Source organism: Odocoileus virginianus, chromosome 1 (assembly GCF_023699985.2).
Source record: "Odocoileus virginianus isolate 20LAN1187 ecotype Illinois chromosome 1, Ovbor_1.2, whole genome shotgun sequence".
In the NCBI taxonomy this organism is placed as follows: Eukaryota; Metazoa; Chordata; class Mammalia; order Artiodactyla; family Cervidae; genus Odocoileus; species Odocoileus virginianus.
In genome coordinates, this window is record NC_069674.1 from 42,508,597 (window position 1) to 42,530,263 (window position 21,667).

The 21,667-nt window shown below is 39.8% G+C and overlaps 2 long non-coding RNA genes across 2 annotated transcripts in view; one reads left to right on the forward strand and one right to left on the reverse strand.

Moving 5' to 3' along the window:
- LOC110151609 (uncharacterized) overlaps positions 1-21,415 on the forward strand; it is a 60,833-nt gene extending 39,418 nt beyond the window's left edge. Inside the window, exons 3-4 of the long non-coding RNA XR_002318120.2 lie at positions 20,982-21,150; positions 21,251-21,415. This is a non-coding gene — a long non-coding RNA (uncharacterized lncRNA). The remainder of the gene's footprint in view (positions 1-20,981; positions 21,151-21,250) is intronic.
- Positions 13,182-14,264, reverse strand: LOC139035993 (uncharacterized). Its single transcript, XR_011488677.1, has 2 exons — positions 14,110-14,264; positions 13,182-13,424 (listed from the first exon to the last, which is right to left on the reverse strand). It is a non-coding gene; the product is annotated as an uncharacterized lncRNA (long non-coding RNA).
- Positions 21,416-21,667: the final 252 nt, after the last annotated feature.

A 21,667-nucleotide genomic window follows, 5' to 3' on the forward strand; every position in this document is an offset into this window, starting at 1 on the left:
TTTCTTTCTCCAGGGATCTTCCCTACCCAGGGATCAAACCCACGTCTCTGGAGGCTCCTGCATTAGCAAGCAGATTTCTTTGCGACCCCATGAATTGCAGCACGCCAGGCCTCCCTGTCCATCACCAACTCCTGGAGTTTACTCAAACTCGTCCTTTGAGTAGGTGATGCCATCCAGTCATCTCATCTTCTGTCGTCCCCTTCTCCTCCTGCCCCCAATCCCTCCCAGCATCAGGGTCTTTTCCAGTGAGTCAACTCTTCACATGAGGTGGCCAAAGTACTGGAGTTTCAGTTTCAGTATCAGTCCTTCCAGTGAACACCCAGGACTGATCTCCTTTAGGATGGATGGTTGGATCTCCTTGCAATCCAAGGGACTCTCAAGAGTCTTCTCCAACATCATAGTTCAAAAGCATCAATTCTTCGGCCCTCAACTTTCTTCACAATCCAACTCTCACATCCATACATGACCACTGGAAAAACCATAGCCTTGACTAGACGGACCTTTGTTGGCAAAGTAATGTCTCTGCTTTTTAATATGCTATCTAGGTTAGTCATAATTTTCCTTCCAAGGAGTAAGTGTCTTTTAATTTCATGGCTGCAATCACCATCTGCAGTGATCTTGGAGCCCCCAAAATAAAGTCAGCCACTGTTTACCCATCTATTTCCCATGAAGTGATGGGACCAGATGCCATGATCTTAGTTTTCTGAATGTTGAGCTTTAAGCCAACTTTTTCACTCTCCTCTTTCACTTTCATCAAGAGGCTTTGGTCCTTGACCCAATCAAGCACTCCGAGCCTAATGCAGAGTTACTGTCACTGTTTAAAACTTTAAGGCTGTAAAGAGTGAATGTGAGCCCAGGATTTAATCCTCTTCTGGATAGAGTGTCTCAGACCTGAATTGCAACATTTGAGGATTTGGTGTACAACATCCCCAGAACTAATCTGATTAGTAAAAGTAAAGGAAGATAAACTCTCAACCACATTTTTCTTGATTGCCCTTTACTCATACAGAGGGCACCTAGGGCTGTTCATATTTTATTATGTAATTTTTCATATTTTACTATGTAATTTTCTGGAGTCAGTAACTATCCACAGGGTGGTGGTAAAACCCTTTGAAGATTACTGTTACCATGGACTGACGCCTTGTGGCAGAAATAGAAACTTACACTTTTTCTTTGTAGCGAAACTAGAAAATAATCATTTTTAAAAGTTTTAGAAAAAACTATGCATGTGTTTTTTAGCACAGATTTAAAAAAACTAAGACAAATTGCTAAATGTCTAAGCATTGTTGAATTTTCAAAACAATGATAGGTCTTAAATCGTCAAACAAAGCAATATGCTTTTATTCTTTAAGATTTTATAGAACAAAGGTCAGTCACTTTTTCATAATTTATTTTGCATGTGATGAGGGCAAGGAAGTTAATATATTAGTATAAATTGGCTAATTATAGCAAGGTCCACTTAAAACTGCTTTTTCTTTTTAATTAAAACATTTGGCATTAAGCCCCAAATACTTTTGCTTTATAATTATACCCAAAATTTTATTTCCATACTTCGGAAAATTTTTTTGTTCCATTTTTAAAGGTACTGAATAAATGTACTATGTATCAAAGTAAAATGATTGAAAACATGAAGTTGTTTACTAATTGATTTGTATAGTTATAAAGGCAACACTCTCCTGGATTAAAAAAACATAGTATTAAAGAACTTTGAGTTATTAGGAGTTAGTATTACAGACAAAGTTTCTGCAATTTTTTCAGACATATGTTCTGTGACTTGGGTATGAGATGAAGGAAAAGATTTTTTTCTTTTTTGAGAAATACAAGGCCAAAGCTTCTGAAGATGCTCTGAGTCAGTCTCTATAGCACAAGCTTTTAAAAATCACTATGACTTGTGGAAAACAATGCTATGCTATACAAATGTTGAAAAGCGGATTGCTAGTTTTGGTATGACTTGTGAGAACTAGAGGATTTTATTTTATTTTATTTTATTTTTTTAGTTCTACCAGTTTATTGCTACCAACCCATCTCCCTCCACCCTCGTGCACACATGCTCAGTCATGTAATCCCATGGACTTCAGCCCGCCAGACTCCTCTGTCCATGGATTTTTCCAGGCAAGAATACTGGAGTGGGTTGCCATTTCCTTCTCCAGAACTAGAGGATTTTAATATAGGAATTCAACTGTAAGTTACTAACCAATTTGGATCATTCAGAATATTTTGTAATAAGCTTAAACTGTAGCAAGAAAGGTGCTTAGGTGCTTAGTCACTCAGTTATGTCTGACTCTTTGCGACCCCATGAACAGTAGCCCACCAGGCTTCTCTGTCCATGGGATTCTCCAGGCAAGAATACTGGAGTGGTTTGCCATTTCCTTCTCCAGACTAGCAAGAAAGCATATTAACAAAACAGCTCTTCAATCAGGGATTCTCCAGATAGGAATACTAGAGTGGGTTGCCATGCCATCCTCCAGGGGACTGTCCCAACCCAGGGATCAAACCCAGTTTTCGCTCATTGCAGGCAGGTTCTTTACCATCTGAGCCACCAGGGAAGCCCAGGAATACTGGAGTGGGGAGCCTGTCCCTTCCCAACCCAGGAATCCAGCCAGGGTCTCTTGCACTGCAGGAGGATTTTTCTACCAGCTGAGGGAAGCCCTCTTCAATTGTATATAGGGTCAAATATTAAATTAGTGATTTCACAGTAACATGTCAGGGGGAAAATATAATAATTTAGAATCCAAAAGTACTTTTACTTTGGAACTGCCATTCAATAAATAAATGGAGTGCAGTGATGATAGATAAAATAAATATGATCATGCTGTTAAAGTTAATCACAATGATCAATAGGCAGTAAACTGTAAGTAGATGATAAGAACTGTATTTAGTTTCTCTCCTTTGGAAATCAAACTAACTCCTAAGTGCACAATAATTCAAATAATGATCAACAGTATTTCCAAGTCTCTTACTTTGTAAGAATGGTCAGGTTTGTTTTAAGGTAAAGCAAAAATTACCTAAAGTTCATGGAAAACTATTGTGTCAAAATGATTGTTTTAGCACAGACATGGTAAAGCTCTACTGGTCTAATTTTCTGATTCTACTAGTCTTATATGATAAATTCTCTTTATAAGTTCAAAATCTATTGGTAGAATAATGCTCAAAGTATGTGGTCAGTAGTCCCCAGTGTTTGTATGTGAAAGTGGTTTGGAGCAGAAAGAATTCACCCCTGGGACTGGAGGTTTTTAAAAAATTCTTCCATGTATTCCACTCTGCCCCCCCAACCCCAAGCCCTTTATTGCTTATTCACCAGCACAGTTAACAGTCAAACATCTGTTTGAGAGGGATTTTAAGAATAGGTGGCTTTTTTTCAAGGCTTACAGATCCATTTCTGTCTGAATACTGCTTGATGATGCTCATAGAAAAAAGTGTGTGGGGTGGGAGTGTTTCCCTGACAGTCTGGTGGTTAGGACTCCTTGCTCTCACTGCTGAGGGCTTGGGTTCAATTCCTGGTAGGGGAACTAGAATCCCACAAGATGTGTGGCTAAAAAACAAAACAAAGTAACCCACCAAAACATTATTGTCTTTATTTTTTTGTATCCTATTGTCCTTAAATATGTTGTGATCTGTGGAAAGGTACCTGCAAATGCCATCACATTAAGCCTCACCAATTATTTATATCCTATTCTCAATGAATATTTCTGTACCTTTCTATTTTTTGAAGATTTTTTTGATGTGGGTCATTTAAAAATTCTCCACTGAACTTGTTACAGTACTGCTTCTGCTCCATGCCTTCTTTGTGGCTAAGAGATATGTGGGACCCTAATTCTGCAATCAGGGATCGGGCCCCTTTCCCCCAATGCAAGGCAAAGTCTTACTTACTGGACCACCAGGGAAGCCCCTCAGTACTCTTTTTGAAAGTACATTCCGGCATAGACAGTGAAATGTAAGAATACTGAAGTTGTGTACTGGAAGGCCGCGAAGGGGTTTATCTTGGGGATAAGTAGAAGTGTTGCAGTCAAGAGGACAGATTTCACCACCTGCATCATGTAACTTAAACCAGGCAATGCTCCTCGCCCCACATCTCTGTATCACACAGTACATATCGGCGAAAAAATCTTCTTTAAACCACTCTGTCTTCGTCCCTTCTGTTATAGGAGCTTAGCTCTTACCTTAGCTTGTTGGGTATTATATTACAACATTTTTAAGAATTAGTCTTGTATTGGAGACTTTTATACGTGTTTCTGTTACCTTCATTAAATTGTGACCTTTAAGAGAGCAGAAATCTTGCCATTTTTATCTTTGTTATCTCTTGTAACTTGGAGATTGGTGGAACAGACTTATAAATGTTTTTGGAATGTGATTTTACCCCAGAATAATATGACATATATACTAGATAGGTATAATATGATATATATATAATATGATATATATACTAAATAGGTATATAATATATATTATGTGTATATTATATATTATAATGTAATATATAGTTTTATATATTATATATAATAATATATAATTTTATATAAAATATAATAAACATATAATATATAATCATATATAAACCTATATATAATATATAATATAATAACATACATATATAATATACTATGTATATGATATACACATTATATTTATATATATATCTCTCTCCTTTATCTATTCACCCACTGACCGACACTTAGGTTGGTTGTTTCCTTGTTTGGCTATTATGAATAATGATGCAGTGACCATGGAAGTCCAGATATCTTTTTGGAATAGTGATTTCATTTATTTCAAGCATATACACAGAGATGGAATTGCTGGATTATATGGTGGTTCTATTATTATTATTTACTGTTTTTGCATAGTGGCTGTACCAATTTACATTCTCATCAATAATGTTTAAGGATTCCCTCTTTTCCGTATCCTTGCCAGCTGGCAGTTTTTTTCTTACTCCAAATTTAATCTTTTGTCAGTTTGATTATGAAGTAATTTTGGGTAAACCATACAGAAGACCATTTGAAATGCAGATTTATATCCAGAAAGTAGTGAAAAAAGTGAAAGTGTTAGTTGCTCAGTAGTGTCCAACTCTTTGTGACCCCACGGACTGTAGCCCACTAGGCTCCTCTGTCCATGGAATTCTCCAAGCAAGAATACTGGAGCGAGTAGCGATTCCCTTCTCCAGGGATCTTCCTGACTCAGGGTTTGAACCTGTGCCTCCTGCATTGCAGGCGGATACTTTACCATCTGAGTCACCAGGGAAGCTAATGGTAAATCTCACCTTTTTATCTTAAGATATTTGCTGCTGATACTATATATATGTATAATATAATAGATTTAACAGAAGAACTATACAAAAAAGGTCTTCATGACCCAGATAATCACAATGGTGTGATTACTCACTTAGATCCAGACATCCTGAAATGTGAAGTAAACTGGGCCTTAGGAAGCATCACTGCAAACAAAGCTAGTGGAGGTGATGGAATTCCAGTTGAGCTATTTTAAATCCTAAAAGATGATGCTGTGAAAGTGCTGCACTCAGTATGCCAGCGAATTTGGAAAGCTCAGCAGTGGCCAGAGGACTGGAAAAGGTCAGTGTTCATTCCAGTCCCTAAGAAAAGCAATGCCAAAGAATACTCAAACTAACTGCACAGTTGCACTCATCTCACATGCTAGTAGATTAATGCTCAAAATTCTCCAAGCCAGGCTTCAACACTACATGAACTGTGAACTTCCAGATGTTCAAGCTAGATTTAGGAAAGGCAGAGGAACCAGAGATCAAATTGCCAACATCCACTGGATCATTGAAAAAGCATAGAACTGCCATATGACCCAGCAGTCCCACTCCTGGGCATACACACTGAGGAAACCAGATCTGAAAGAGACACATGTACCCCAATGTTCATCACAGCACTGTTTATAATAGCCAGGACATGGAAGCAACCTAGATGCCCATCAGCAGATGAATGGATAAGAAAGCTGTGGTACATATACACCATGGAATATTACTCAGCCATTAAAAAGAATTCATTTGAATCAGTTCTAATGAGATGGATGAAACTGGAGTCCATTATACAGAGTGAAGTAAGCCAGAAAGATAAAGACCAATACAGTATACTGACGCATATATATGGAATTTAAAAAGATGTTAACAATAACCTTCTATGCAAAACAGAAAAAGAGACACAGATGTACAGACCAGACTTATAGACTCTGTGGGAGAAGGCGAGGGTGGGATGTTCTGAGAGAACAGCATTGAAACAAGTATACTATCAAGGGTGAAACAGTTTGCCAGCCCAGGTTGGATGCATGAGACAAGTGCTCAGGGCTGGTGCACTGGGAAGACCCAGAGGGATGGGATGGAGAGGGAGGTGGGAGGGGGGATCGGGATGGGGAACACATGTAAATCCATGGCTGATTCATGTCAGTGTATGGCAAAAACCACTACAATATTGTAAAGTAATTAGCCTCCGACTAATAAAAACAAATGGAAATAAAGAAAAAGCAAGGAAGTTCCAGAAAAACATCTATCTCTGCTTTATTGACTATGCCCAAGCCTTTGACTGTGTGGATCACAATAAACTGTGGAAAATTCTGAAAGAGATGGGAATACCAGACTGCCTGACCTGCCTCTTGAGAAATCTGTATGCAGGTCAGTTAGAACTGGACATGGAAAAAAAAAAACAAAAAACTGGACATGGAACAACAGACTGGTTCCAAATAGGAAAAGGAGTACATCAAGGCTGTATATTGTCATCCTGTTTATTTAACTTATATGCAGAGTACATCATGAGAAACGCTGAGCTGGATGAAGCACAAGCCGGAATCAAGATTGCTGGGAGAATTATCAATAACCTCAGATATGCAGATGACACCACCCGTATGGCAGAAAGTGAAGAAGAACTAAAGAGCCTCTTGATGAAAGTGAAAGAGGAGAGTGAAAAAGTTGGCTTAAAGCTCAACTTTCAGAAAACAAAGATCATGGCATTTGGTCCCATCACTTCATGGCAAATAGATGGGGAAACAGTGGAAACAGTTACAAACTTTATTATTTTGGGCTCCAAGATCACTGCAGATGGTGACTGCAGCCATGAAATTAAAAGACTCTTACTCCTTGGGAGAAAAGTTATGACCAACCTAGACAGCGTATTAAAAAGCAGAGACATTACTTTGTCAACAAAGGTCCATCTAGTCAAGGCTATGGTTTTTCCAGTAGTCATGTGTGGATGTGAGAGTTGTTGATGCTTTTGAACTGTGGTGTTGGAGAAGACTCTTGAGAGTCCCTTGGACTGCAAGGAGATCCAACCAGTCCATTCTAAGGGAGATCAGTCCTGGGTGTTTATTGGAGGGACTGATGTTGAAGCTGAAACTCCAGTACTCTGGCCACCTGATGAGAAGAACTGACTCCTTTGAAAAGACCCTGATGCTGGGAAAGATTGAAGGCGGGAGGAGAAGGGGACGACAGAGGATGAGATGGTTGGATGGCATCACTAACTCAATGGACATGAGTTTGAGTAAACTCCATGAGTTGGTGATGGACAGGGAGGCCTGGTGTGCTGCAGTCCATGTGGTCACAGAGTCAGACATGACTGAGCGACTGAACTGAATTGAACTGAACTATATATGTGCTGTGTTGGGGATGTATACATGAATAGGGTATCCATAGTTGCAGATCCATAGTTGTGATCCATAGTCGTAGAGACCTTTGTTGTGGGGAGAGAAGAACATGGAAAAGTTTAGTAGGAGGACCAGGACACTCATCTACTTCTTCCCCTGAACTCTCCTTACAGTGTATTCAGCTTTCCCTGCTAAACCGGGAACGGCTGAGGGCAGGGATCATTTCTTTCTATTTGACTCCTCAACTAAGGAAGAGCATAGTATATAGGGAAAAGCTGATAAGCACTTACTGAATGAAGAGTATCTGGAGAGAATTTAAGGAGGGGCAAGTGGTCAACAGTGTCAAGTGTAATAAAAAAAAGTCAAATGAGATAGGAAATAAACAAATCTGTTGAGCACATGAAAAAATGCTCAGCATCACTTATTATCAGGGAAATGAAAATCAGAAGCACAGTGAGATATCATCTCACACCTGTCAGAATGCCTATCGTCAAATGGACAACAAATAATAAATGTTGGCAGGGATGTATAGAAAAGGGAACCCTAGTATACTGTTGAAATGTAAATTTGGTGCAGCTGCTGTAGAAAACAGTATGGAGGTGCCTCAAAAAATTAAAACTACTGTGTTATGCAGCAATCCCGCTTCTGTGTATATGCCTGAAGAAAGCAAAAACACTGATATGAAAAGATATGCACACTGATGTTTAATAGCCAAGATGTGGAAGTAACCTAAGGCTTTATCAGCAAAGAATGATGTTAGGTGCTGGAGAAAAGTGAAAGGAGATGAAAACCAGAACATGATTTTGGAAAGATTCTCTGAAAAGAAGAGGGGCCACCTCTTTCTGAGGGCTTGGAAGGAAGATGAAGAAGGAGAGTTTCTATGTACGTAGCCTTGTGGGCAGAGGTGAAGGATGGCAAGTGAGCTTAAGCCTGATGGGGGTCAAGACCAGCTGAAGCGATGGAGGCAGGGACTTTGAAACTGCAGAAATTGAGGACCTATTTCGTACCTTCAAAGAGTACAATATTTATTTAGGAGAAATTGGGACAAGATATATGAATGATTTAGTTCACTGGAGAAAAAAAATGCAAAGTCACTCAGAAGCAAATCCTAAGTAATAAAATTAGGGCTGGGGTGCTTAAAATTCATAGAAACACTGGGCCAATGATTTGGGATTCAGTTGGTGAGAGGAGATACAATGGAAGAAGGAATGTTTTGAACTTGGCCTTAGAAGAGGGAACAATTTTTCTCTGGGGAACACAAAGCGAAAGATTTTGTTTTCTTTCCAAAAGAAGAAGTAGCTTATATGGATTAAACTTTGCTTTGGTCTAGCAACATGTTGATATCCCGGAATTAGCTTTATAAATCTAGTAGTTTTCCTCCCCTTGATTTACTGCTTGTTTGGGTTAACATGGGGTATTGGGCGTGATTCCTTAGTCCTCCCTCAAGATATCGCCTCAGTGAGCTTCTGAAGGTGGTAGCCGTCTTCAGATCTCTAGCCCTTAGCAAAGAGCCTGACCCAGAGGAGCTGGAGCTCAAAGAAAATGTGTTGAATTATTTTCCCACTCAACTCTTAGTGTAGCCTGCCCTTAGTCTTGCTTTTGCATTCTGGTTAGGTTCCCTCCAAAACGCTCATTTTTGTCTACACAGCTCCATCCGGCTCTTTTCTGGTCCTGTTTTAGTCACTTGTGTATTATGCCTCTCTCTCAATTGATTGACAGTTGCAGAATTCTTAAGGGCATAACTTGAGTTGCACAGAGACAGTTAAGTTTAGTTGGGATAATTCAATAAAAAACACACAGGTGGGTTTGTGGATGATAGAGTGAGCTTTATGCACTGTTTGCATCTGAAACAGGATAGAGTTCTTCCAATCAAGGAAGCTATTTCATCTTTTCAGTGTTTAAGGGGTAGGGCTTTAGAAAGGTCAGACTTGGCAGCTTCTGTGGTTGGAGTCAGTGCTGGGCTGCTATGCTATGTGGCCACAAGGTGGCGCCAGAGCCCTGTGCAGTAAAAATGAACTTGCTCAGGAGCCTCTGGCGCTGCTGTTTTAAGGACTTTGTCAAACTCACTGGAAAGATTTTGTATGTACAGACTCACTTTTGTATGTGTTCATCTTTCTATCTTCTATCATCTATGCCTTTACTTATGTGTATATATATGTCCTTGTATCCTTATATAATAATATTTGTTTTAATCTATATTTACATTTGTATCTAAAATTTACAGTTTCAAGCTTTTCACATAAAGTATCTTTTCTTTCTTGAGGTGTAATTGTCATATAACATTATATTAGTTTCAGGTGTACAATATAATTATTTGATATTTGTATATATTGAAAAATGATCACAAGTCTAGTTAACATCTGTCATCAAGTATGGTTATGAAATTTTTGTTTTCTTGTGATAAGAACTTTTAAAATCTACTCTCTAGCAGCTTTCAAATACAATAGTGTATAAGTTACTCAGTCATGTCTGACTCTCTCTCTGTGACCCCATGGACTGTAGCTCTCCAGGTTCTTCTGTCCATAGAATTTCCCAGACAAGAATACTGGAATGGGTAGCCTTTCCCTTCTACAGGGAATCTTCTCAACTCAGGGATAGAACCCAAGTCTCCTGAATTGCAGGCAGATTCTTTACTGTCTGAGCTACCAGAGAAGCCCTCAAATACACAATACAATATTTTAAACTATAGTCACCATGTTATACATTATATTCCCATGGCTTATGTATTTCATAACTGGAATTTTTTTTCTTTTAGCCCCCTTCACTCATATCAGTTACTTCCTATCTACCCACCTCTGGCAACCACCAATCTAACTTCCGTATCTACTAGCTTGTTTTTCTGTTTTTTTGGCCTTTTTTTTCGATTCCACATGTAAATAAGATCATTTAGTATTTGTCTTTGTCGATCTGACTGATTTCATTTAGCATAATGCCCTCAAGGTATCCATGTCACAAATGACAAGGTTTCATTCTTTTTTATGGCTGAGTAATATTCCATTTTCTTTATATTTCAGATTTTCTTTATCCATTCTTCTATCACACACACATATATATTTCAAATTTTCTTTATCCATTCTTCTATCAGTTGACATAGGTTGTTACTATATCTTTGCTGTTGTAAACAATGGGGGTGTGTATTTCTTTCCAAATTAGTGTTTTCACTTTCTTCAGATAAATACCTAGAAATGGAATTGCTGGATTATATAGTAGTTTTATTATAAATTTTTTATGAGGAACCTCCATACTTTTTCCCATAGTATTTCCACCTATTTATATTTCCACCAACAGTTATTGGGACTCCCTTTTCTCCACATCCTCACCAACAGTTATTTTTCATTTTTTGATAATAGCCATTCTACCCAGTGTGAGGTGGTATAAATTATTCAACCCTTATAAAAACCCTTGAAAATAGCTACTTTTATAATTTTACACACGAGGAAATAGGGGCTTATGAAGGATAACCTGCTCAAGGACCTAAAACCTTTTCACTCTTTACAGTCACAATCTAATGCTTCTCATAGTTTAGCTTTCACAGCATCTTTGTGAGTAAAATAGAGGAATAAGACTAAAGTGAATTAAGTATAAGGAGAAGAAAGACCCTGTGACCAACATGTTTATCTCTGGTTCCTGACCCGTTGTTATTAGTTTTCATGAGTGTGAAGATATTGTCCTTGTTCATGGTGGATACATCACATCCAAACTCCCTATGCAGCTAAAGCGCAGCTGAGATCTGTGAAAGTTAGTGGAGAAAAGCAGCTTGAGTGATCACTCCCTTCCCAAAGCAACGTTTACAGCCCCACTTTAACCTCAGGCGTTACATAAGGGATTGGCTTAACCCTGAACAGCGGTTGTGAGCCGGGCATTGTGAGATCATTCGTTTGGTCCTTTTACTCTTGTCACCGTGGCCAAGGATTCCATTCAGGGTGTTTAATGATGGTTCTGTCGTGCACCCTGGAATAGAACAGTCATAGGTAGAGGGAAGCAAAGACTATCTTTCTAAGTCTCAGGCTCATGATCTGTAAAATGAGAAAATAGTTTTACCTCTTCCATGAGGCGGTTGTCAGGATTAAATGAGATAATGAAAGTCAAGTATTTGGCACAACGAACATTACTCTTATAGTTGGAGAATAATGGATGGTAGTGTTGAATGGAGGCAGGGACCTGGCAGAAGAAGAGAAAGGACAACTAAAGGGAAGGAAGACAAGATGTACTGCGGGGCTGAGTAGCAGAGGAGGGGAGTCTGTTAGTTGCCGACAGAGGCTCAACAATCTGTGAGTTCTTCAGTCCTGGTTACCACCAGCCAGAAAGCCATGGAATTTCTGGCATGAGACTTAGAGATTATCTAATTTAACCATTTACAGGAAAGACAAATGAGAGTTGGCTAGTGGCAGCTCCAGGACAGGAATCCAGGACTCCTGACTTTGATTCTGGTGTCATTTTGCCACTAATCACATTGCTTTAGGTTAATCAGGGTATTTGCAAGCATGAGACTAAGATAGTACTTGTCTGTATTATATGAACTCACTTTAGAGCCTTGAGTTGCTGAAATACAATATGGAATTGAGGGAGGGCAAGGTATTATAACTTTAAGTCAAAAGAACAACTTACATGGAGTCCTAGTTCTCCTTGGCACAGTATTCTCAAGTTCATGGTGCATTCAATGCATTTCTTTCTAGAAAGGCTATCTGTAATGTGATCTTTCCCCATTACAAGAGAATGATGGTTCTTTTTGTATGTGACCTCTTCAAAATGCATTCTGTTATCTTTACTTTTGATATAACTTTATAGAAACTTATTTCTCAGTAAGCTCCTAAATATGAATAGTAGTAAGTTGATTTTATGGGCTAATATATTTTGAATAGAGTTATGCTTTCTGAGCTTTCCCTAGGGAAAAATCTTACTTTTGTAGGAATGCATCTATCTTTTATACACATGGCTACTAGACAAAAGAAAGTAGAAAGTAGTCCATTGGATAGTTTCTAAACTTTCAGAGGCTACGAAAATGGAAGGATATTTTCCTTTAGTCACAGACATAAAGTCTGCCAGTTTCTTGGTTCATTTTTAATGCTGCTAATGAGCTTGTTCATTTTGCTATTCAAATAAATATTCAGTTCATTTCAGTTCAGTTCAGTTGCTCAGTCATGTCTGACTGTTTGCAACCCCATGGACTGCAGCACACCAGGCCTCCCTGTCCATCACCAACTCCTGGAGTTTTCTCAAACTCATGTCCATTGAGTCAGTGATGCCATTCAACCATCTCATCCTCTGTTGTCCCCTTCTCCTCCCACCTTCAATCTTTCCTAGCATTGGTGGCTGTTCAAATGAGTCAGTTTTTTGAATCAGGTGGCCAAAGTATTAGAGTTTCAGCTTCAGCATCAGTCCTTCCAATGAATATTCAGGATTGATTTCCTTTAGGATGGACTGGTTGGGTCTCCTTGCAGTCCAAGGGACTCTCAATATTTTAAAAGCAATTGTCCCATAGAGATAAAAATTATCCCTTTCCTCCCATTCTCATATATGCATATCAATTTGATGAAGATAACAATCAGAACTATGATAATGTTATTTTGAAACATTACATTTCTTGTGGCTTCCAATGACAAAAGTGCACTTTTATTGAATGAAACATGGGAGTTGTAGAAGAAACTAAGAATGAATGGCATCCTTTGGTTCATAGAAAGTTTTCTCCACTCTTTGCTGATGGTCGCCTCCTGGCTGTTTTCTTTGTTTTCCTTTCATGGTTCTATGATGACCTAGACTTTTTGTTGTTTGTCTGATCTTATGACTCTACTATTCCCGAGGATCTTGGAATCCTCTTATTGGGATCTCTGAATCTGGCATGCAGAGAGAAAAAGAGAGGGAGGGTCACCTTGGGGGATTTTAATGGGCCAGACCTAGAGCTGGGACATAGCATTACATTCATATTCTATTGGTCAAACTCTGTTATAGATCATCAGACCTAAATGGAAGGCAAGTTTGGAAAATGTAATCTAGCTTGTGCCTGGGAAGGTTTTGTGAACATTCAAGAGACTTTTATGATTGCTTGTTCTGTTGGTACTTAGGATCTGTCTCATATTCCTCCCACGTGTAGAACATATCATCCAAGGCAGACAACCTATCTGATTGCTGCATCCAGTTTCAAGTTTGAGATTTCTGGGTGGTATGCAGTCCCGTTCTGAGGGCTGGATGAGACAGCTTCTAAACTATAGACATGTGAACAGGGAAGGAAAGTTATCTACTTTCCCTACCCACTTAGTGATGGTGGAGCAGGCACAGGATAAACACAAAGAAAACTCTACCGGGAAAGGGAAAGGATGGAAGACATGGCAATCTCTGGTTCATAGATTCTGAAATTCTATTAAACAAGCTTTCTTAAGGCTTTTTAGCCTGGAGGTGGAAGAAATTCTTTGCTTGGCCCTGATTCTGCTTTCAGAGAGGAATTTCCTTGATCACTGTTCCGCACAGCCCCTGGCTTTCCTTTTGGGAAGTTCTTTCTCATCCATTACCCTTTATACTCACATCAGACACAGACTTTGGTGAGAATGCCTTTTCTGGGAATGTGTGTAGCTTCCACTGTCCCTTCCTTCTTAAGGGATTGTGTTAAAACTTTTCCAAAAGAGGCATCTTTAAACCATCCTCCTGATTTCTTTGGTAGTTCCTCCAAAATTCTGACAGTTTTCAATCTGTTTACTTTCGGTAAGTTCCATATGCTGGTTGCCATGCAGATAGATTTCCTCTATATATGATTCTTAAACTTTCCCTGTCTTCACTCTTGTATCTCTCAAATGAAGAGTGGATGCTGTAAGTCAGGGTTTGGCTGGGAAGGTGGCACCCTTATTTTGATGTCTGTTGCAAGGCTGAGTTACTTTGCCTAGCTGAGAAGTCTTATTGGATTTTGTTGCCTAAGGTGTCTTAACACCTTCTCTCTTCATATTTGGGCTTCTCTTGTGGCTCAACTGGTAAAGAATCTGCCTGCAATGCGGGAGACCTGGGATCGATCCCTCGGTTGGGAAGATGCCCTGGAAAAGGGAAAGGCTACCCACTCCAGTATTCTGGCCTGGGTCACAAAGAGTTGGACACGGCTGAGTGACTTTCACTTTCACTTTCTCTATCTCTTCATATTTGGGGAAAGGAGAAACAGATTTTCTAACCTCGTGAAGCATTTGAATTTGTTTATTCCCTTCTGTTATTGCTTGGAAACCAGACAATTTTTTGCCTGAGCTCATCTTTTCCAGTAATACCTTGCTGAAGGCCGGCAATAGGAGACAATATAGAACACTTTCCAACCACTTCTGTTAAAGCTACAGACTCATAGGTAGTGGCCTGTCTTTCAAGTTATCATACTGCTGCTGTTGCTAAGTCGCTTCAGTGGTGTCCGACTCTGTGTGACCCCATAGACAGCAGCCCACCAGGCTCCCCCATCCCTGGGATTCTCCAGGCAAGAACACTGGAGTGGATTGCCATTTCCTTCTCCAATGCATGAAAGTGAAAAGTGAAAGTGAAGTCGCTCAGTCGTGTCTGACTCTTAGCGACCCCATGGACCGCAGCCCACCAGGCTCCTCCGTCCATGGGTTTTTGCAGGCAAGAGTACTGGAGTGGGGTGCCTTTGCCTTCTCCGTCAAGTTATCATAGACAGCAATTTTATCAAGTATTTTGTCTGCCATTACAGGTGTCTAGCTTTCCAAACTCTCATGTTTGTTTACTTGAACCTCATCTCAATCTCACATATTCTAGGGTTCTTTGGTTATTTTTTTGTCATAAAACTCTCCACTTCAGAGTAACAGCTTCTAGGTAAGGATAAAGAATAGTTAGTTATAAAAAATTCTCAAATCATAATGATTTAACACTGTAAAACTTGACAGCTTGCTCAGCCAAAACTGTTTCTTGTAACTGAGTGAGGCTGGAGACTGGTCAGCTGGGCTGTGTTGCTGTCTAGACTTTCTGGTCAAGTGGTGTGTGTTTAGTAGCTCAGTCGTGTCCGACTCTTTGCGACCTCATGGACTGTAGCCTGCCAGCCTCCTCTGTCCATGAGATTCTCCAGGAAAGAATACTGGAGTGCTTGCCATTCCTTTCTCCAGGAGATCTTCCCAACCCAGGGATCGAACCTGGGTCTCCTGCATCGCAGGCAGATTCTTCACTGCCTGAGCACCAGGGAAGCTGCGGTCAAGAGGGCCGCAGCCTGTGCTCCGTGATCGGGGTGGGGTCATGGCTGAGCTCCTTTCCGGTGAAGCTCTGGCTCTGTCAGCGGTTGTGGAGTCTGTAGGCTGGGCTCCACTGCTGGGTGATGTAGTGGGCTGGGCTCTGGGGCTGCCCAGTATCACTGTTCAGGCTCCCTGGCTCTGTGCGGCCAGAGGCTATGCCCAACGACTGGACAGAGCTGCTGGCTTGGTTTCCTGTCTGAGCGGGACTGCAGGATGGGCCGCTTCATGGCCGCCCAGGGTCTCTGGCTAGGCTTCATGGTCGGGTGGGACTGGAGGCTAGGCTCAGCAGTTGGAGAGAGACTGGAAATTTGCTTCCCGAGCTGAGCAGGGCTGTAGAACAGGCTTCATGACAGGTGTAGCCTCTTGGCCGGGGATCCAAGTCAAGCACAATTGCCAACCTAGCTCCCTGGCCAGATAAGGTAAACGGCGAGGCTCTGCCAATGGGCACAGCTGCTGGCTGGGTCTCTGCCCAGGGACAGCTGCTGGCGGAGTGTGATCCTCGGAGATCTGAGTACTGGTTGCTGTAAGCCCTCCTCCGCTTCTCTGTCTCTGTCCGGTCCAGACTGGTCTAACTCTGTAGATTGTCCCCGAGATCCTTGTGAGGCGAGACCCAAGTGGGCTTCCTGGGCAGTGTTCCAGAATGCTGGGGCAGCTAGATACTCCCCTGTGCTCTCTCTTGCCACTGGAGGGGCCACAGGCCCAGCGAGCTTCTTGGCATGATGCTGTGCTAACCTGGGGGAGGTTGGCAGTCAAGGCAAAACTGTTCCTCTTACCCTGCTTGCGTGGCCCTTCTGTCACTCAGGGAGATTCTTCAGCCTCACCCCCAGGTTCTGGGATTCTCATGATGGTGTCTAGTCCATGCATAATCGGTTGTTGGTCTTCTTGGTGAGGGGAACTGAGGTTGGAAATGATCTGTGTTGCACTCTTGACGTCACCTCCCCTGTTTCTTAAATAGACTTTCAATCAATATTCTTTAGCCTCCATTCAGCTCTGCTCTCAGAGATGTGTGTTTTCACCAATTTTGATTCTCTAGGGGATAGTACAGTATAAATTGGACTTCCCAGGTGGCATTAGTGGTAAAGAACTCGCCTGCCAAAGCTGGAGATGTAAGAGACATGAGTCGATCCCTAGGACAGGAAGATCCTCTGGAGCAGGGCGTTGCAACCAACTCCAGTATTCTTGCCTGGAGAATCCCATGGACAGAGGAGCCTGGCAGGCTATGTCCATAGCGTCACAAAGAGTTGGACATGACTGAAGTGACTCAGCACAAGCACACACACAGTGTAAACTGGTTTGTTTTTGGCTTTCTTCAGCACTGACAGGATTTTCTTTTATCAGATTTGAAACATGATTTATAAAACATCCATTCGCTTTCTAGCTTCCAAATTTTGTTGTTACTATGCACTCTTCCATTCTTCCTGTCATTGTGGGTTTGTGATTTATAATAAATCTCTTGTGAATTCATTTTACTAAGCCTTTAGCAGGAGTAAATATATGTGTTTCACTCACCATTTTGTTTTTTCCCATCAGCACTTTGCTTCTCATAATTTCCTTGGACATCACTTTCTATCTTTAGGGGGAATGGTTCAATGCATTTTGATGGGTTAATAGCACAGATACACATCCAATAAAAAGTGTGTTAACGCCTTTCCATGCAATTTCTGATGTATTATGTTAAAGAAAAATCAGAGCTGGTTGGTAGTTAAAGCAATAAAAACAGATTTTATTCAGGACAGTTGTGATAGGGAAAAAGAGACCCTGGTACAAAACTGGCTCAATTCTGAATACAACATGAACAAGTGGGAATTTGTAGCCAAGGGGTGCAGAGGGGAATGGAGGGGACAGTCAATGGATGGAAAATTACTAAAAGGAAACACTGGGGCTAAGGGGGGATTTTGGCTGAACCAACTTAACAGGATTCTTGCAGAAGGCAGGCCCAAGTGATCAAATATTAAAGATAGCAGTTGAGGAATGTGATCAGATATTATAGTGATCAGAAATCAACTATGTGGACTTGCTCTAAGTGGATAGAGCAGGATTCTTGCTAAAAGTGGGCCCAACAAGACAGACCCTGAGCCACCTGGGAAGCTCCTAACCAACCTTATGTACTTTACTTTCTCATCTATGAAATGGGGATCATAATAGTACCTGCCCATGAGAGTATTGTGAGGATTAAATGAACTAATTCATGTAAAGAACTTAGAATTTATATTATGAACTGTCATCGGCAATAAACATATTGTCCAAATTAATTTCCATAAGCCTGTGGAAAAAAAGACACTTATGTGGGTATATAGGCATACTTCAGAGATATTGTAGGTTCAGTTTTTAGACCACTGAAATAAAATGAGTATTACAATAAAGCAATGCACACAAATTTTATGGTTCCACAGTACATGTGAAAGTTCTATAGTCTAAGTGTGCTATATCATTATGTCAGAAAAACCAATGGATATACATTCATTAAAAAATACTTTATTGCTAAAAAATGCTAACTATCATATAAGCCTTCTATGAGTCATTTTTTTTTTTGCAATAGTGACATCAAAGATCATTCATCACAGGTCAGTAATAATAACAATGAACAAGTTTGAATTGTTTTGAAAATTACCAAAATGTGGCACAGAGAATGAAATGAGCAAATGTGGTTGGAAAAATGGCACTGGTGGGCTTGCTCAATTCAGGGTTTCCACAAAACTTCAATTTGTAAAATTGCAGTATCTGCGAGGCTCAATGAAGTGAAGTGCAGTTGGGTGACGTGCAATGTACACTTTTCATTCTTGACAAGACTGCTTGTAAAATTAGAAAGAAAGCAATAAATATCATAAGAAAAAAATGTTCTTCAGAAAGTCAGGAAAGCATGCCAGCTCCCAGAATTTTTGTCTGTTGGAAGGCTATAGAGATTAAGAATTCTTTGCTTAGATCCCATCTCACCAAAGTTTTAACTCTAGTTTATTGAGAAATATTTTTCATGAAATGGAATCTAAGACAATAAAGAAAATTAATGAGAAATGTAGAATTCCCTCCATGGCTCGATGTAAAGTAAAGCATTATCTGCAGATTCATTTTCCTAAAGCTGTGCCAGTGCAAGTAAACTAAGTGGAAAGGAAATTCTCCTGATGATACGAGCCAATAAAACCCACTCAATGGATTTTGGATTTGAATTACGCACACTGACTTTTTACATTTATTTGAATGCATTTGTTAGCTGCACTACAATCTTTGCCCATATTGAAAGGCCCAAATTATCTGCTAATATAATGCATATGAGCTAGTTCTCAGAAATCATTAATCTATGGATGGATTTTTCTTCATGATATTTTAACGTCAGAGGGTAAAATATATTATTTTATTTTCTTGTCTTAAGAAGTTTAATCTAGTAAGCATGGGTCTAGATGGAGGATGGAGGGAATATTAGAAACAAACTCAATTTCCTCTTTTCTAAACTAGCTTCAAATTATCTGTGGTTCTGATTCTGGGTCATTATTTAATTCAAGTGGGAAATACATTTGAGTTTCTGTTCTCTGTAAAGCATTCTGTAGAATTTAATGGAAGATTTAAAGATTCAAGAGGATTTTAAGCCCAGTTTTAGAGGCAAATTATATGTAATTATACAAGGCAGTATAAGAGCTATATTTTGTTTAATATGTATGTGTGTGATTTAATTTTGCAAAGAAAATTTCAGGAGTCAAATAAAATCTGTAATAGAGTCAAGACTCCACAGTATTGTAGGATCCTCCACAAAGAAATTAATTTTATTCAGGAGGATTAAAAAAGATAGTTTAGCTGAGTCTTGAGGATAACTGGGATTTTGATTAATAGAACAGGGACCACATAAACAAAACTGTGCAAGTATCTAACATAATTAGTCAATGGCATAGAGTCTGTTTAGACTTCAACATATGGACAGTGGGGCCCAAAGTGTGACAGATCTCTGGGACCTCAGATATTTAAAGACTTAGCCCTAGGTTTTCAGATGTACCTAGTGATTAGCTAAGAGTAGCAGTCTCCAAATTATATTATTTAGAAAGCTAGTTCAGAAAAGTGTTTAGAGATATTTCAAGGAAAATAGGGTTTAATGATTAAAGAAGTTTTGGAAATCCTAGACAATTCAAGACAATATGGACAGTATTCTTTACTGCAGGACATTTAGGAGCCTTTACTATGCTAGTAAACAGAATTAGTCTTACAATGTGAGTTCTTGGCTGGACAGTTTAGGTGTTTTGGAAATATTGGTTTAGTTGCTTTGAATTCTGACCACGATCTGAGTTCCTTTCAATCAATGATAGCAAATGCTTTGTTTCTTCCTACCTTCTTTCTTTTAACCTCCCCGCTTCCTTATTCCCTTTCTTTTTATTTAATTTTTCCCTTTCAAGAAATTTGTATTATAATTAAAAAAAAATCTGTGACCACAGTGCTATGTTAATTTAAAAACAAAGTCTTTTGTGCCCCTTTTAAAGAAATTGATTCTAAAAGCACTGATGAAAATAAGTATTCTCCCTGTTCTAAAAAGACCATCCTCTCACAGTGGGACATGGCTTCCCTTATATTCTTGATTTAAAAACAGTTCTTTCTAATTGGGGAAGGATAGCTATATATATGAAAGTTTTAATCTTGAACGCAGTTTCTGTTATGAGGGAAAAAAGGGGATAAATGTCTATTAGCCACATCAGCTGAATCCCTCCCTCTGCAGGTCAGTGGGTGATATTGAACAAACACTCTAAAAATACTTTTTCAGTTGCTATCAGCCTTGTTATGCGCCTTGTGCTGAAAATTAAATATTTTTCTCATTGTCATTCAACTCATGTAATAGGAAGAGCTAGAATTAGAACCCAGGAATTTCTGATCTCAAAACCACCACCTTTCGTTGCCTGCGGTTATGCAGATTAGAACTTCTCAGTAAAATCACCAAAGGAAGGCTACCCCCCTTTATGTTTCTTCTGATAAACTGCACAATCTGAGAACATTTTAAAGTCATTTTTTTTTGGTAGCAGTGGCAATTAACATACAGACAATATACAAGCAAGTACAAAACATAAAAGAAAGCAAAGTAGTGAAAAATGTTGTAAATAAGTCAATCATACTTTTGAGATCAATAATAATGGCATCATTTTTCATCTAAATGGCAGAGATATAAACATCATAATCTTTTGTAAATTTGCCCCCTCAAGATGTCTCTTTGGCATGTAGATTATTTCAAGGTGAAAACAATCAAGGCTCAAAAGACTCAGGAAGAAATTTCAGCCTTCCCCCTAACTACGTAAAGAATGAAGACAGAGGCCGTATTTCAGGAAGGGAGCCATTACCACAGATGAATGGCTGAAGTATGAACTAGGCGTGGAGACAGGGAGGAATTTAGGTAAGTCTGTCTGTTGGAACTCCTGTCTGTGTCTCACTGTCTCAATGTGGCCCAGCAAGCATTTGTTTACTGAATATTTGCTTTTCCCTCTCTATGTCAGTTGCCTTCCTCCCCTTTGAAGTCCCAGACCACCACCCTCAACATCCTCTTTTGTCTTTGGCTAAAGACGGTATTTAAGGTGAAGTTTTCAGCTATTTTGATGAGTTGAGTTTTTCCTGAGTCTCTCTCACATGTGCATGTTATTAAACTTTTTGATTTTTCTCTATTACTCTGTCTCACGTCAATTGAATTCTTAGACTAGCCAGAATAATCTAGAAAGGGTGGAGGAAAATTTCTTCCCAACACCAGGTGGCACTGGTGATAATAAACCCACCAGGCAAAGCAGGAGACATGAATTCCTGGGTTGGGGAGATCCCCTGGAGGAGGGCATGGCAACCCACTCCAGTATTCTTGCCTGGAGAATCCCATGGACAGAGGAGCCTGGTGGGCTACAGTCCATAGGCTGGCAGAACCGGAC